Raw genomic sequence first — 13,452 nt, 5'->3', positions numbered from 1 at the left:
CCTGACTTCTGTTGCTGAATTTGGGGTCAGTGTTCACTGTCAGCTCAGAGTGAGCCATTTCGTGTTTTAAATTAAGATATCTAATATATATTCTCTGAGTGCCATTCCAATATTGAAAGTTATAAAACCAAATGCTCAACTTAGTAAGCTTTCCCCCTCTGCCATGCAACAGCTCTTAATTAAATAAGATTAAGACGCCCATACTCTAGTTTATACCTCAATTGTCTTACTAGACACGAGTGAGATTTTTTGGCTGATTTTTTTTTTTTGCCAGAAAATGTGGATTCGGGTTGACAGAAATGTTTTGTGAATTTGTGTCAAATTCACCAGATTGTTTCAGCTCAGAGAAAAAAAAATCCCCAGAAAGTCTAAATATTTCATTTAAACATTTTCAAAACAAAATGTTTCATCTTTTGAAGTGTTTTGTTTCAAATTTTACTTGATTTTTGTTACTTTCTTAAAATAAAAAGCCCTCCAACTGTAAAGGACTGGGGTATAGGCTGTCTGGCCTAGTGGACACAGCTGGGCTGGTGTCATCAAGACAATGACAGGCATGAGGCAATAGTCAGTGAGCAGGGATCAGAGTAATAGCCAGAGCTGCAATTCGTAGCAAGTCAGAGTAAGCCTAGGGTCAGAGACTGGAGATAGCACCAAATTGGAATTAGGAGGCAGGGTCAGAGACAGGTTGGGGTCAGAGACTCGATCAGAAGCAAGCAGTAGTTTGGAGAAGTCTGGGTGGTTGCCCAGACAACTTCCTAGATAACCCCCCAGGGTTAAATAGTGAGCATGGGCCAATCAGAGGGCCATAGGATGCTGTCTCTCTAGACCGGTGGTTCTCAAACTTATTTGATGGGGCCCACCTTCTTTGTGTCTGTACTCATTTACACCTGCCCCCAGAAGTACGTATCTCACCACTCAGCTCTGAAGGCAGAGTGGAGTGCAGTGGCTGCAGGCTGGGCACACTGCTCTGAAGGCAGTGCCACACCAGCAGCAGTGTGGAAGTAAGGGTGGCAATGTGGACAGTGATATTTGTCAATATTACTTTTCACTCTTACTTCTGTGCTGCTGCTGCCACCCTAGGGCTGATAGCTAGAGCCTTGCTGCCTCCAGGTGAAGGATTGGGGGGGGAAGGGAGGAGAACTTGAGCTCAGGTTGCCTTCCGGTGAGGGAATGTGGGTGGGGAAGGAGAGCCCGGGTTGCTTTATCCAGCTATCTCCTTTATCCCCACCTCCTTGGTATGCATGGCCGTTCTGCATGAGCACCAGCCACCTGGGTCTGACAGCCAGAGCTCTTAAAAACCCAGACCGCACACAGCTTGCATCTCTTGACACATTTCTGCACCTCCCGTGGGAGACCTGCGAGAACCACTGCTCTAGACCCTTAGGACAATACTTCTTGCAGCACCTAATCTCCACTGTGCTCTTGGGAGGTGGCTCTGCATTCCCTCCTAATGGCAACGTGCGAATGTCAGTTGTCCTATGCTGTGCAGAGCTGAGTTTGGTCTCATGGATTCTTACATAAACAAAATGAAGTGTTTTGTTTGACTCTCTTCCCTCTCTTAAAAAGCCCAGGTGAAATAAACAGGCCCAGTTGAGTGCAGGTCTAATTCATCTCCAAATTATTCTTTGTAAGCCGCTAAGTTTTTGGTTTTTTTTTTGAAATTGGCAAATATGAGAACATATCAGACCTAAGTAGTGGGTTCATATTGATCTCCAAGGAATGAAATCATACTGATCTCCTAAAAACAAGAAGGCTGTTCTCACGACTTGCATGTCAATTTCCAGTGTCAGCGGAAGGGTTGCCAGTGGATGCCGAGTCATGTTTGCCACCATAGTCTTGTTCTTGTGTACTCTTCTGTTCCTAAATTCTGCACGAGCTGTCTTTAGTCTATGTTTTTTCTCTTTTTCTTCCCCGCATAAAGCGATGGGATGAAAGTCTGATTTGATTACTAGTAAAAGTGCATATAAGTTACTATATGTATGTGGCAGAATTATTCAATCGAGTGGTTGGGTTCACTCTGGCAAAGCTCTTTGTTTATCAGACTTGTACTCCTTCTCTGGCTGCTCTTTCTTTAAGTTTGACTTGCATGTGTTGTTTATGCTGTCTCAAACAATCATCTTTCTGAAGAGTAATGTGTATAAACACATAGCACGTAGCAGAGGAAAGTACCGGGGAAAAATACCTATAAATTCAAAGACAGTGAGCTGTCAGATCTAGCTTTCAAGGCAAGAAGTTAGAGCCAAATATCAAAGATTTAGATATCAGAGATTTTGTTACAGTGCAGAAAGAAGCTGGCCATAATGTAAGTTTAATTTCAGAACAGCAACTGCAGCTTTTGATTTTTTTTCCAGGAGTTTCTTTTGCTTCAATAATCTGTGAGGAAATAGTTTTTCAATGGCTGTTCAAATGTTTCTCCTTCTTTAATTTCCTTTTTTCACAAAAAACAGGGTTAGGAGCTTGAAGGATTTTTTTTTTCATCCTTATTGTTAGGCCTGGGAATATGTAGTGGAAGCATGGTAAGATTTTCTGTGGACTAAAAACTGTTTATAGTACATTAGCCAGAATAGAATATGTTGAAGAAGTAAACAACTTTTGTTGCCTAATATTGATGTAAAGAAATTCAATTTATATGTGTATTTTATTTCCTGTTCCTCCCCTTCTTGGGCGTTTGTGCTGAACATTTAGTAAGTCCAAAGATTTCTCAGTCAGGACACCCATATGTCAGTTAGCATCCTATTGTAGGACTGTGTCTTACCTTATTCTGTTAGACACCAGTGACACAAAAAGTCTTGTCTTCTTCCCAGGAGGAAGGCAAACAGGTGCTATTTCAGCTAGATTGTCTTTATAGTTCAGTTTACTAGTGTATCTGAGGATTCTTCCAGCCCCACAAGTTCTGAAAGCTGCTTCATGCGTGCATGTCCTGAGTCCATTAGGTTTTTGGGACCACGTTTCCATCACTGAAAAATATAATCGGCATTTTTGTGCTATTTTCTACCACTCTCTCTGCTAAAATAATAGTAAGGGCCTAATGTAAACTGGCAAACTGGAATTCTTTCTTGTATCTGCCCCATTGTCTTTAAGTCATCCATCTTGAAAAAATGTGTGAATTATTGACCATATTATTACCTATTTCTCCATTGCTTTGAATACTTCTGCTTGTAAGTGAATGAAGCTTATAATAATTGGCAACTAGCTCAACACCTGCTGTCCGAGTATGCATTATTCTGAGATCTTCTCATTTATCTCACACTTCAACCATTTAGAAGGTGCCTAGTGCGGAAAGACGAAAACCACCTCTCTGCCAAGATGCGATAAAAGTTTGGCCTGAAACTTTACTATATGTGGAGGAACTTTAGACCTGGTTTATTCTTCATCAAGACTTTGAAAAACATTCTTTTTAAAAAATAACTTTCCATCTACATATACTTTCTGTATTTCATTGCTGCATTAGCTATATAACAAAAAAGATATATGTTTCTCAAAGTACAGTTTGATTCTGAAAGAGGGCCAGATGTGACTAGGAAAAAAAAGCATATTCTTATACACAAATCTTTCTATGAGTTCCGAGTCAGATCTCCTGACTTTAGTGACAAAAATCCATTTTTATCTCTACTTTTGTAAGCTGTTAAGAGCCAAATCAACTAATGTACTCCTATAGCTAATAGATGTTATTTACTCACCAACTGTATCTGGGCTCAGCTCAGATTTATCTATTGTGTGTGTGTTTGATAAGAAAAATATCTTCTAACTTTTTATTTTCCAATGTCCCGTAAGTTCTTTTACAATGAATTTATGTTTGTGCAAATATTTCTTGATTTGCAGAACCACTGGGGGCCCTCTTAGGACTCTACAGTAAAACTACTGCAACACTGGCTCATGGTTTATGATTTATAAGTTGGTTTATAAATATTTGTCAAGTGCACATTTTTATTGCGTTGAACATGCCATATCTTATTTGCAAATGTATAGTCCTATTACAATGTATTGCCATTGTCCATTAACACGTGTTTTTCAGTTTATACTACTGTAATCCTATTTGCCATGATGCTACCCCAAAATTTGCTACATTTTTGATATAATTATACCTTTAAATTAAAACACATACAAAATATTGTTGAGCTGTCCTGTCTGTTTGGGGTGATGCAGTTACTTCCCCTGAATGAGAACTTACACAAGGAAGCAGGGTAACTTACAGTAGTGATTTGGTTAAGAGAACACAGCGATAGTAATAATGGCTTGAACATATTCAGGATACACTTCTTCAGAATACAGTGTGTGAAAAGTATTCTCTAGAGACAAAAACACCTGCTTTTGTTCAACTCTGTCTCTTTACACTGGCATGCTCACTGCTGATGCATAAAGCTAGAGAAGTCAGTGTCACACAGAGTTACTGTGGGAGAGTTTGAGGGTGCAGGGATCTGTGATTATGAAACAAAGGAGCTGATAGATGTATGTGCACAGTTTACTGACTGAGCACAAGTTCCTCCTCATTATTTCATTAACTGTAAGTGATGCAGAAAGGTCACATCATATTTGCTTAAAGGAGTATATTACAGACATTTCTTTAAATGGACATACTTCCATGTCATACTGAAACTAACCATGCTGGAGAAAGATGATGACACGCTGATAGCTTTTCTAACCACGTAAGCAATTTCTTAAAGTTCTTGCTAGTTTACCATGAACATTCAGTCTCTCTGGGTAGAAGCAGCACCCGTGGAATAGTTTAATAGGAAGTTTTATTATGGTTTTAGAGGCAGTCTGTCAACCAACAGCAATGGGAGACTAGATCAAAGATTCTAAAAAAACAAAAAAATTAAACTTAAAAATGGAGGGAAGGGGCCATTTAAAAAAAACAATTGAATCAGATTAGCTGCCATTGGTAATTCATTCTGTTTTAACCATTTCTCTCATCTTTAATTAAAAAAAAGACTGCTAATAACAAGAATATTAATAAAAATATGTAGAGAATGGAGTTGAGAATGATAAAAGGATCCGATGTGGAATCTGTTTAGAGTGCAGTTGTCCCTGAGATAAAACTCAAATACTTTTTATCTGCAAAGCCATCTGAATCTCCATTCATAATACTGATGTGCTTCAGAGTTTATATACTTGGAGGGTAACTCCATCCAGTAAGCCATCAATGCGATATGTGTATGTTGAACAGCTATTGAACTTCAAGCAAGGAAAATGTTAAGGCCTTGTATAGTCGTGGTAATGTAATAAGGCTGTTTTGAAATAGAGAGTGCCTGATAGGTAGCATTATTAAATCATTCGTTATAACTTATGATAGGCAAGGGATCTGTGCCACTGCTGATGTGCAGAATTCTAATAGAATGTTACTACTTCAGGGGCTCCCAGTAGCTACTGTCCTTGTGCAGTCTGCCTAACAGCATTTTAGTGCTGGGAGGAAGCACTGCCTCCAGGAAAGCCAAATCACCTTCACTTCATCTATATTAAGAAATGGTTAGAGGGCAGAGTACATTTCTGAGCAAATCTTGGCATATAGATTTTGTGCTTGAATTTTGTATTTCTTTTTTATAGTAAGTGAAAAGATGATAATTGTGTTGCTGCATGCTATAAAACATTGAAATGTTAGCTACAAAATTTTAACCACTGAGTGCACATTTTTTGGTTGTGCTTTAAACTCCATAGTTGTTTTCCTTTCCTGAATGTGGCTTCTCAACAGTGTCTTATTATTTTGTTTAAAACGAGAAAAGGAAATAAATGGAATTCTTATTCCTCCCTTCCTCAATTAACAATATACAAAAATAGAATTCCATGAAACTTACAGTAGCGTGACGAGCTATTGAAACATGTTTTAGCATGTAATTTAATAATGCCAACAATTCAGTAGTTCCCTTTTTACCTGTCAGACATGTTGTTTTAAATAATATAATCTGTAGCGAAAGACAGTCCCTGTCCCAAAGGTATCCAATATAAATAGACAAGACAGACAAGGGTGAGTGGGGAAATGGAAACACAGAAAGGTAAAAATGCCCAAAGTCACAGAACGAGTCAGTGGCAGAGTTCCGATAACAACGCAGAGCTGCAGTTCTAAGCCCTGTTGACTAGGACACTAGCTTGATGGCATTCCGTGTGTGTGTGTGTATACACACACACACACACACACACACACACCCCACCTCAATGACAACAACAAATCAGATTCACTAGGTCTATCATCATTTATGTAAGTGTAAAAAAGTGGTCTGAATGAGCCCTCCTGTCCATCTATGTTTAAGAAGCTTCATTTAAAATTAAATTAAAATGCAGAGCCCCCTGGACCAGTGGCCAGAACCTGGGCAGTGAGAGTGCCATTGAAAATCAGCTTGTGTGCCGCCGGTTGCCTACCCCTGCCGTATTGTGTTAAAAATTTAAGTCTTGAATGAAAGGGTAATGAATTGTTGTTACCATTATTGTCTGATTAAAGGCTAACATAACTTTACTTACTATGCCCTGTTTGAGATGCCGTCATAACTGTACCTCAGTCACTAAGTGTGTGGTAGTGAGTGAAATCTAATTCAAAGAGACAAGGAGGCGGGGACAGGTGTTCCTAGCTGGTGGTCAGGACTTTGAGTTCTAGATACCATTTAATCCTTCCCTTCTAGTGTTTAAAGACAGACCTTAATAGCCTCAGTTGAGAGTCCTCTCTTCTCAGGGGTCACTACAGGTGAAATCCCTGTTAAGCTTGTTCAGGGGTTGAGGCCTATATGTGGTACAGAGAAGTGTACTGGTGTAAGACAACACGGGAAAAAGCAGTGGCAGTGAGGATCCACGCTACTCAGTGAAATCCTTAGAGCTGAAATAACTAAGAAATGGGCTAGGTGGTTGTGGTGCTATGGGAGTGGACAAGAGAAAGGACATAGCAGAATGGCAGTGGAAGCATCATTCACCCCGCCCCCTCCCCTAGGGCTGGTGAACCCACCTGTATGTACCTGTGGCCTCAGGGACTTCACTGTCCTTAGACAACAAGCAGTGAGTGCAATGTTAAAGGGACCTTTGTCCACTGGACTTTCACACCACAAGGTGGGAAACCGAGGGTGCTGTCTAAGATACAGTAGGATCAGTGTCTATTTATTGTTTGCACACTTCTGAGTCGCTGTTGTTGTGTTTTTTCCAAAGTAATGCTGTGTTCACGCTTCCTTAATAAAATGTTTTCTCTGCTTCATAAACAAACTCTGTGCTTGCCAGTGAACATGTATTGCCTGTTACAGGTGCCCGTTAGTTTCCCAGACTTCTGGGTGAGGGGTTGAGCTGGTTTTGTTTTCCAATTTTAAGAACATTCCCTAGGTATTGCTGCTGATACTTGCTGCTGATACTACCTGGGAGAAGGTTACATAAGCGTGGCCTTCTGTGTTCATGTTATCTGAGAGTAATGCGGCAGTGAGTGAGCTGAGCGGATAAGAGGATAGATACAAGAAGGATTGATTTATTGATTTTCCTTTATGGAAATCTGCACTCTCAAACCTCCCCCCACCCCCCGAAACAAGTGCATGCATCTTCAGTAGGATGTGATAAAGAAACTCAAAAATTCAAGATCCTTTTCTAAGAAATATAGAATTGTTGTGTAATGTCCACAGAGGGGTAATTTTCCTCCTCCCTCCCATGAATTCAGCCTGTAATTTTCACAGTTAAAACCACAATAAACAACCCATAAGACTGAAGAAAAGCAAACATACAGTACCTGCTTACTGAAAAATCTATTTTGCCTTTTTTGTAATCTTGTAAGAAGTATAGGAGTTCTCACTGCATATTGATTTTGCTAGTAGGTGTTTTGAAAAGGTGGGCTATATCCTGAGGTCGTATCCTCCCCACTTCATTTATACTCCCAGCCTTTGAGGTAAGATTGAGGGGAACTAGAAATAATTCATTTATTTTTCTGTAAAAGTGAACAAATGGTGTTTGTACAGTTCATTACAGATACAACTACCTCTGAGTCTAACTCCTTACCCTTTTTAGTTTCTGCTGCACTGAAGTATTTAATGCTGAAGTTGCTGCCTGGAAACGGTGGGGAGGAGGAAGAGACCTACTGATTAAGAAAAGTGTATGTTTACCATGCAATTGACCTAAGCTTTTGCATTGCATGTGATACTTTTTCAGAAAATCCCTGTGACCCATCCCTCATTGCCAATGATGTGATTAACTTTGGTGAATTACAGGCCGTGCATGCCACTGCAGGAAGGACTGAATATCAGTTAAATGATTGGCTGAAATAACTAGTAACCTCTTAAGTTGTAGCAGTGAATGGTATAGCTATGGAGTATTAGGAGAGCACCTTGGAGAACAGAAAACTACAGATTTTGTTAATACATTTGTTGTTTTGAAGTACAAACCAGAACACTCTATCTACCAATATACAAACAGAGACACTTGAGAACAGTGACAGAGAAAAGAAAAGAGTTGAGAAGGAAACTTGCATCCAGAATATATATAGTCACCAGTGAATTCCATGGAGATGGTGATGAAGCTGCCATTTTTCAGCTTCTTTGTTAGTGATTTAGAGCAGGGCTAGGCCTTTAGATTGGAAAAAAATGCTTTTGACACTCAAATTGAAAAGGCAATTAATATTGTGCCTTAAGTGACATACATTACATGCTCTTCGTGATGGTTTAAATACATTAGGGGTGTTGTCAATGAAAGAACAGAGAGATTTTTAATGTGATCAAAGCCATTATGCTTTGTAATCTAATATGGATCTAAAAATCTTTAGCAGTCTGTGACGGGTTTTTGCTAGCCCCTAAAGTAAGTCTTGGAGCTCTGCGCCTTGCCATAGTGTTGTCCAAATGAGGCACTGGAAAGCCGCATGATTTGTTTTTTCTTTCCAGGTGGTTTGGGGTGGCTACATCTTAGCAAGAGTTTTCAGAGTGTCGCCCTGATCTGAAACAATCTCATGTAGCTTTGTCAGTTTAAGGTCAGATGCTTAAAAAGTGACTGGGCTCCTCTTATGAGAGGGAAAGATTGAAACGGCTGACTAGAAACCAGGATAGAGAGCTTTGCAGATATATTAGCTGGCTATTTCTTATATGTTGTTAGATCAGATGTACACTATATTTATGAAGTTTAAACCATGTGGCTTGGGAATATGATTGGAGGCTTTGCCAGTTTGGGTTCTTTTGAGTGAACAATAATCCTGTAAATAACAGGAAACACCACTGAGGGCTTTTTGCTCCTTCACCTGGGACTCCTGTGAACTTTCTCTCCATCCATTCAGCCCTTGCCACAGAGACATAAATTACTTGGGAAGGAACTGAAATGTGCTGACCTAAAATGGGACAGTATAGCAGTAACAAGAAGATGGAAATGCTGTTTTCAATTTTTTGTTGTGCTGATTTATTTATAATGTGCCCATCTAAAGCTCTGGGCACATGTACAAAATGTTTTAATAAAGCACTATGCTGGGGCGTCTGCCCCACACTGGCAGAAAAGGGGCTAAAAGCAGCCCTATGGAGGCTGTGCAGGAGGCAGCCAATCACAGAAGGGCGAATAGGAGCAGCAAATCAGGGCCGAGCTGGCCTGTATAAGAAGGGCTTCAGAACAGAGCAGGAGCAGTCACTCCCTGGAACTTGAGAAGGGAGGAGGACTGGCTGCCTTGCAGGCTGTGGGCAGCAAGTACCCTGGACCACGCAATGCTGTAGGCAGAGACCCAGAGAGCTAAAGGCAGCTCCTGGCAGGCTGCAGGGATCTGCAGACTGAGGCCCTGATGCAAGCGCAAAGAAGCTGAAGCCACTGAAAGAAGCTAGACAGTGGACTGCAGGTCCCTGTGGAAGAGGGGGGAATATGGAGTGTGGCACAGCCGGAGGACAGTGTCCCTGAAGAGGATGCTGTGGTCCTCGGAGTAACATGGGTCCAGGAATAGAGGTGACAGCGGGTGAGACACCACCAAAGAGGGTGCAGTGCTAATTCCCTGGACAGTCAGCAGGAGGTACTGCAGTGGTGAGTCACGCCCCTTCACAAGCACATACAAAATACAAGTGGGACAAACAAAGCTCTCCCTGACCCACCTGCTATATGAGTAATTGAAGGAAAAGTGAGGCACTAACAGAGTGAATACAGGTGAGTTCAGAGTGAAGGCGATAAAGTCCTAGGTAAAACCAGCTGATTATCTCTTGTGCAGTTATCTCTTTGGCTGTAAATGGGACCCTTATGTTTTGTGCTGAGAAAGTGTAAATTCAGAGCTGACTGGAGAGATTCCATTCTCGGGTGCAGGGAGGGCTTTTCAGGGTGAGCATAGGGGAGTTTGAAGTGCATGGGACCTGTAAAATTATCCCTTGCTTTATCATTGCATTAGCATAGATTTTTGCTTTTTATATGGTGCAGATGTGTGCATATAATTACACCCTCCCCCCCACACATGTTAAGCAAGATACAGGATGAACTTTAGCCTCCCTCTTGAGGTTTAAAAAGCTACCCAAGGAAACTGAATTTGGACAGTATGTACAAGTTTTTTTATCTATTTTCTGATGGCCAATACCTTGGATTTGTTTTCAGTTATATTTGGAGCTTGATCCTCTGGTCTGATGCCTGTTGTGTCATTGTGCATTGCTTTTAAGAATCTCTCAGTGATTTTTAGATACATGAATGCAGAGGTGGTTGTGGTAACTTTATTTAGAATATTTTGCAGCAGGAAAAGGCTGTTCATTGGCTTGCAAAAATATCCTTAACTTGCTCTTTAAAGCCAGCTTTTGTGATCTCCTAGTTGCCCTAACTTCTTTTGTGTGCACAATCTCAGTATTTCTCGTTTGCTGAACAGGTGAGTTACATTTATATTATTTATGTTGCCTTAATTTGGTCATGTGATTGCACTGTTATATTAATGTTGAAGACTTGCTATTATGACAGTAATTTAGAAACATGCAGACACAAAAATCCGTGTGTTTTTTGTGCACAGCTTTGCCTTCGCTTTACTATCTCAGGCTTTGCTTCACCTGTGGGCGTGTATGTAATATATGTAATTATATTGTTGCCTTCCCTGACTTCAGGCTTGCTTGTACTCCTTTTGTGGTCCCTTCCTGTGAATATTAAAACAATTCAGTTTTACTTGCACACATTCTATTGGGTAATGAACTTTTAAGCTCATGACTCAAATATTTGCACAAGAAGTGGTGTGTTAAATGTGAGATGGGACACTGCTTGACACAGCTTACGGAGAGAGATTCAAAGATCCTTTACTGAAACCCTGGCACAGAGGCAGTTAAATGAACCAAACAAGGATGTGGCCCACCCTTCACAACTGTGTATGGATTTCACAAGGGAGAATTAAACTGTAATTTTCACATCACCAAAAAATCGTACAATCGACAAACTCATTTAGAAACATTGCCCAAGGCCTTTGTGGGAGGAAAAGATTTAAATATTAGGGAACTTTGGAAATACTCTTTTGACTGCTCCTGCTTCTTGAGAGATTCAAAGACTCAGTGGCTTCTTGTTAGAAGCATTACATTTCTCCGATCAAGGAACAGGATCAATACCACGTGACTTGTGTAATTAATCACATGTAACCAAAACAGCTTGAATTTCAAATATAGTCTAACACAGGGTGGGCAAACTTTTTAGCCCGAGGGCCACATCAGGCTATGGAAATTGTTTGGTGGGCCATGAATGATCATGAAATTGGGGGTAGGGGTGTTTGAGTTGGTGAGGGCTCCAGCTGGGGCTGCGGGCTCTGGAGTGGGGCCAGAAATGAGTTCAGGGTGTCAGAGGAGGCTCCAGGTTGGGGTGCGGGGGAGGACTCTGGGGTGGGGATGACGGGTTTGGGGTGCAGGAGGGGGCTCCAGGCTGGGATTGAGGGGTTTGGAGGGTGTGAGGGTGATCAGGGCTGGAGCAGGGGTTTGGGGTACAGGGGAGAGGTGTAAGGGGTCCGGTTGCGGGTACAGGTTGTAGGGTGGGGCTCGGGATGAGAGTTTGGGGTACAAGTGAGGGCTGGGATTGAGTGGTTCGGAGAGGGATCAGGGCTTTGGCAGGGGATTGGGGCATGGTTGGGGGGTGCAGGGGTGCTTACCACAAGCAGCTCCCAGAAGCATGTTCCCACTCCGGCTCCGAGGCACTGCCTGGAGACTGTGTCCTGCTCCGTCCGCAGGCATCACCCTTGCAGCTCCTATTGGTCAGGAACCACAGCCAATGGGAGCTGTAGGGGTGGCACCTGTGAATGGCACAGCATGCAGGGCAGCCTGGCCACGCTTCTGCCTAGTAGGAGCCGGAGCGGGGTCATGCCGGCTGCTTCCTGGGAGCTGCATGGAGTGGGGCAAGCCCCTAACCCCTCCCTCCCCCCGGTTGGAGCGCTGGAGTGGGGCAGACTTCTGACCCTGCTCTCCGGCGGGAGCTGAAGGCCAGTCTGACGTGTTGGATGTGGCCCGTGGGGCATAGTTTGCCCACCCCTGGTCTAACGCTTGGAGTAAACTGTATGAAGTCACAGTACTGACAGCCCCAAACATTTAAAAAAAAAATGAATCGGGCCCTTCCCTTCCCTTCTCTGTTCCTGCCCCCAAGCCCCAGCAACATATGCTTGATTAAATATCATGAGATTAAACAAAAAGTTAGGCTTCTTTTTATTTGCCTTCTGTTTTTTTACATTTGTAAGATTTAAGTTTTTTCAATCTTTTCTTCAGAGCCATGAGATCTAGAAACGTACTTCCTTAACAAAACAAAACCCCAAACACCTGCTTCAGGGTTCTCCCAGGATTCCCGGAGCTGGTGCTAAAAGAACACCTAATATTGCAAGGCTTGTGATAATATCATGAGGATTGGCAATGTTGAAATCAATCTGAAGAATTAAACAAACCGCCACCTACCCGCACTAAAAAAATCGAACACACAACCCTTCCCTCCCAACCAACACACACACAATAGTCTCCCCCCTACCCCACCCCACAAAAAAAATTAAAATAAATATCCTTGTCTTAATTTGGAATATTGCTTAATTGAACTTTTCATTTCTGCTGTTCTATCCACAAAGAATCTTGGAATACAATGCAATTTGCTCTTATCTGCCTCCTTTTATCTGGTGTATCCTTAAGGCATTTTTTGGTTCATAAATAAATCCGCATCAAAAGCAAAATCCTACTGAACTGCAGAAACCATAGAAAATAAATATCTTCAATTTAGACTTTTAAAAGCACAGTTTATATTGCCCCTCCAAGAAGACAAAACATGCCACATTTTAAATGTCTTCCTTTATCTAGGATTTGCCAGGCGTTCTCCAGAGCAACTTTGGTAGATGCCATGCAGAGCTCAGGAAAAAAATAGATACCCAGGATCTAAGTAATGGTTCCATGCTACTTATGGCTAGTTACTTAACATTTTATTTTTGTCTTTTTTTATTCCTTGAGATTTGCCAAGAAATCTCAATATTTCAGTTGCATCCAGACATGCAGATGACGACTAGCAGGTAGTTTTTTCCCTGCGAAAGCTGTCCAACTGGAGAAGCTCTTTTTGGCAGAAAAAATCAAGTAC

The 13,452-nt window shown here is 41.6% G+C and overlaps 1 protein-coding gene across 5 annotated transcripts in view; it reads left to right on the top strand.

The window, feature by feature from the left end:
* Window positions 1-13,452, top strand: part of FRMPD4 (FERM and PDZ domain containing 4) — a 497,083-nt gene that overhangs the window by 57,715 nt on the left and 425,916 nt on the right. The window contains exon 2 of one of the 5 annotated variants that reach the window (XM_075060506.1): window positions 6,914-7,029. The exons of 3 other annotated variants lie outside the window; for them this stretch is intronic. The gene's annotated coding sequence lies outside the window, so the exon portion shown is untranslated. Of the gene's footprint in view, window positions 1-6,913; window positions 7,030-9,871; window positions 9,937-13,452 lie in introns of those variants that run through there. One more of the 5 variants, XM_075060518.1, reaches the window with a different exon arrangement.

This window comes from Chelonoidis abingdonii, chromosome 1 (assembly GCF_003597395.2).
Source record: "Chelonoidis abingdonii isolate Lonesome George chromosome 1, CheloAbing_2.0, whole genome shotgun sequence".
NCBI lineage: Eukaryota > Metazoa > Chordata > Testudines > Testudinidae > Chelonoidis > Chelonoidis abingdonii.
This window is presented reverse-complemented; position numbering and strand designations above follow the sequence as displayed.